This window comes from Canis aureus, chromosome Y, assembly GCF_053574225.1.
Source record: "Canis aureus isolate CA01 chromosome Y, VMU_Caureus_v.1.0, whole genome shotgun sequence".
In the NCBI taxonomy this organism is placed as follows: domain Eukaryota; kingdom Metazoa; phylum Chordata; class Mammalia; order Carnivora; family Canidae; genus Canis; species Canis aureus.
Genome location: NC_135650.1, coordinates 6,356,181 through 6,360,697, shown reverse-complemented (window position 1 = coordinate 6,360,697; position 4,517 = coordinate 6,356,181). Strand labels below are relative to the sequence as shown.

Here is a 4,517-nt window from a genome sequence, read left to right as displayed (position 1 = left end):
CCACAATGATTGCCTTTTTTCTGATTTACTTATTTCACTCAGCAGAATACTCTCCAGATCCTTTCATATCAAGCAAATGACAGGTATACTTTGTTTCCACGCACAAGAAATAATCAGTTGTCACTCTGTGTTACAGGACCACATCTTATTTATTCCTTCATCTGTTGAAGGACATGATGGTTCCTTCCATGGTTTGGCTGTTGTACACATTTGCGCTATAAAACAAACATTGGGTTCTCTTTTCCGGTTACTGGGCATGAGCTACCATGAGCAGCAAAGTCTCCCGTAACACCCTGTATAAGGCTGTGTGGGAGGCCCTGCACAGGAACCAGCACAGCGCTGGAAGTTTCTGGTGACTGGAGCTGCAGATGAGATGGAGGAACTACGACCCTCAGAAGGACAAATGCTTCATGGACACCATCAGGCTTTTGTCCCTCCCTGCCCCAAGTTCTCCCTGTGTGTTTTGGGGGACTAGCAACACTGTGATGAGGCCAAGGCAGTGGATATTCCCCACATGGACATTGAGTCACTGAATGAATTCAACAAGAATAAAAACCTAGCTAAGAAGTTGGCCAACAAGTATGATGCCTTTTTGTCTTCAAATTTCTGATCAAGCAAATCCCACGAATCCTGGGTCCAGGCCTGAATAAAGCTGGCAAATTCCCTTCCTTTCTGACCCACAATGAGAACATGGTGGCCAAAGTGGATGAAGTGAAGTCCACCCTCAAATTCCAGATGAAGAATGTGCTATGTCTAGCAGTGGTTGTTGGCCACATAGCGATGGTGGACGATGAGCTCGTGTAACATATTCACTTAACTGTCAAATTCCTGGTGTCCATGCTCAAGAAGAATTGGCAGAATGTCCAGGCTTTGTACATCAAGAGCACCATGAGCAAACCCCAGCGCCTTTACTAAGACCATTTAATAAATCCTAGTGCTGCCGGTAAAGAGAAATAAAAGAAAATAAAAAGGAAATAAAATAAACATTGGGAGGCAGGTGTCCAGTTGTTTCACCACATCTGTATCTTTGGGATAAATATCCAGTAGTGCAATTTCTGTGTCATAGACTAGCTCTATTTTTATCTTCCTGATGAAACTCCACTGTTTTCCAGAGTGTTGCACCTGCTTGTATTCCCACCAAAAGTGCAAAAATGGTCCCCTTTCTCCACATCCTTGCCAGCATTAGTTGTTTCCTGTCTTGTGAATGATACCATTCTAAGGGGTGAGAGCTGGTATGTCATTGTGGTTTAGATGTATGTGAACCTGATGGCAATGGTTGTGCAGCATTTTGTCATGTGCTTGTGAGCCAACAGTAAGTCTTCTTCACTGAAATCTCTGTTCATATCTTCTGCCCAATTGCAGCCTTGCTGGATAAAGGCTTCTTGGCCGCATGTTTTCTCCTATGGCTTACCAATTACATCTCAAGTGAGATTTCCTTTTGTTATATATCCAAGTTCTTACTGTGTCATAAGCACTCCTTGAGATAATAAAACTCAAGGATGAATCAGCCTTTATGGTCGCCATGGGACATTTTTGTTGATTACATTACAACAAAGACACAGGCTGTATTTTTCAGACTTATGAGAAAATCAGGTTCGCAAATGGTGGCAAATCATACAGAAGTGTTCAATCAGCTGATGGGGAGTCACTCTCTAGTATAAGGGTATTTAACCACTATGCAATGCACCTTTCCACGTCTCTACTTTCTGCTGAGTAGACCCTAACTTTCTACAATGATTTTGGTATCAATAATACTTTTTTAGGTATTTTTAAATTTTAGTTCAATTTGCCAACATATAACACCCAGTGCTCATTCTGTCAAGGTCCCCCCTCAGTGCATGTCACTCAGTCTCCCCAACCATCTACCTACCTCTCCTTCCACTCCCCCTTGTTAGTTTCCCAGACTTAGAAGCCTGTCATGCCTTGTCACACTCTCAGATTATTCCCATTCCTTTTCTTTTTTTAAAAAACACTTTTAAATTTATTTATGATAGTCACAGAGAGAGAGAGAGAGAGAGAGAGAGAGGCAGAGACACAGGCAGAGGGAGAAGCAGGCTCCATGCACCAGGAGCCCGATGTGGGATTCAATCCCAGGTCTCCAGGATCGTGCTCTGGGCCAAAGGCAGGCGCCAAACCACTGCACCACACAGGGATCCCTCCCACTCATTTTCTATTATTCCCCTTGATACCTTTCATTATTTTTTATATCCCCTGTATGAGTGAGCCACATTATAATTATCCTTCTCTCATTGACAGAATTCGCTCAGCATAATACCTTCCAGTTCCATCTACCACAAAGTAAATGGTGGGTATTCATTCTTTCTAATGGCTGATTAATATTCCTTATATATATCTCACATATTCTTTATCCATTCATCTATCGATGGACAATGAGGCTCCTTCCACAGTTTGGATATAGTGGACATTGCTGCTATAAAGATTGGGGTGCAGGTGTTCCAGCATTTCACTGCATCTGTACCAGACCAATCCATCCTGAGCCTCCACCTGAATGATCGGCTTCTCCCAAGGCCCTGACGGATGCCTGCTCCAACCCTATACCAAAATTGGCCATTGATATGTGGTGCGATTTCCCCCAGATGCAACTCCTCTGTTAGTAACTTGGGAAAACTGAGGGCTACACTGCCCCTCCTGCGGTTCTGCTGGAGTTCTCTGCTGAGCACTTTTCCATCTGGGAAAAATCTGGTATAGATTTTTTAACATTCCTGCGTCTCCCAGGATGGGCTTTCCTGTCTTAGAGGGTTTCTCCACAGACTTTAACGTGGCTTCTTGTGTTGCCCCTCCCCCACTTGATTCTTTTATGTTTTATTTTATTTTTCTGCCTTCCTACCTTGTTAGAAGCGAAAACCCTTCTCTCTGTAGCCTTCCAGCTGTTCTTTCTTTAAATATCAGGTCGAATTTGTAGGTTTTCAGGATGGTTTGAAAGTTGTTGGGACCAGGTGCTATTTTTTAACAATGCTTTTGAATATAGATATCTCTCTGAAGTCCGTATGTCAGAGATATATCCCAGAGACTTTGGGATATATTTCCCAAAATTGGGATTACTGGATCAAATGGTAGTGCTTTTTATAGGCTTTTGAAGATTCCCTTTTGGTTTTCATACTAAAGTCAGCAGTTACATTATGTGTTGGGTAGGTTAAATCTGTGTCAACTCCAAGACCTTTCTAAAACATACTCTCACACAGGTGGCTTTGCAAGGTAAATGATGAGTGATGGCATCAAATATTTGAACTTTGATAAAAGTATCACTCATTGTTGTATGGTTTTATTTTTGTGATGTTGTATGGTTTTGACAGCAAGGTGACAACAGTCCATTGTATTTCAATGTATTTTTCAGTGTCTTATTCAAGTACATTGGACAATATTTCTAACAGGTCAAATCAGTCTATCTCCTTGGGGATGTGGACCAGTGAAAACTGTATCTTGGAGATAACAAAATATGTACTATACAAATGATTCATTTGAAGATACCATGGAAATTCATTCACTGAGTTGATTCAAGATTAATTATTCTAGCAGCACTTCATCAGATTTGTTGTTTAAGTGTCTAGCTCGTGATTTTTACTCAGGTGGTGATCTCCAGGTCCTGAAATTGAGCTTCATGTTTGGCTCCATGTTGGCTATGGAGACTGTCTTTAATTCCCAGGATTCAACTATTCATGCTTTTGCACTTTGCATAGAAATCTTCTTAATCATTGAGATTTGTCATCTGTATGGCTCTCCTTTTGGGACAATTAGAGACATAAAACATGTCAGTGTTTGGGATTTCCTTAATTTTTTCACTTTTAACTATTCAGTTAATGTTCATCCATGACTTTTTTGTGGTTTGATAAATCAGGTATTTCTTTTTTTTTATTTTTATTTATTTATGATAGTCACAGAGAGAGAGAGAGAGAGAGAGAGGCAGAGACACAGTCAGAGGGAGAAGCAGGCTCCATGCACCGGGAGCCTGATGTGGGATTCGATCCCGGATCTCCAGGATCGCGCCCTGGGCCAAAGGCAGGCGCCAAACAGCTGTGCCACCCAGGGATCCCCAAATCAGGTATTTCTATTGCTAATATTTATTTAGAGAGAAAGAGTGCAAGTGTAGGGAGAAATGGCAGATGATGAGGGAGAGAGGATATTTTATTGGGGGGAATCTTAAGCAGGTTTCAGACAGACCATGTGGCTATCATGTGGCTTGATATCAAGAATCTGAGGCAAAATCTAGCAAAATTAATAATCAGAAGCTTAACCATCTAAGAAAAACAGGCTCCCCAAGAGCTCAATCGCTTTTTATTACAGAATAATATTTAAAGCTCAATCGCTTTTTATTACAGAATAATATTTCATTGAATGGATTGAATGGAGGTTTTTTTTTCATTCATATAAGGATGGACAGCCTAGTTGTCTCTAGCTTCAGTAAACCTAAATAAAGCTGAATTTTACTGAAAAGAAACTTGAATTTCTTGGGAAAAGACTGGTTTCATAGACTAACTATGATTCAGTTTGGATTAGGC

At 41.0% G+C, this 4,517-nt stretch overlaps 1 pseudogene; it reads left to right on the top strand.

Annotated features, from left to right (window-relative positions):
• Positions 1-266: 266 nt before the first annotated feature.
• On the top strand, positions 267-932 carry LOC144309395 (large ribosomal subunit protein uL1 pseudogene; annotated as a pseudogene).
• The last annotated feature ends 3,585 nt before the right edge of the window (positions 933-4,517 follow it).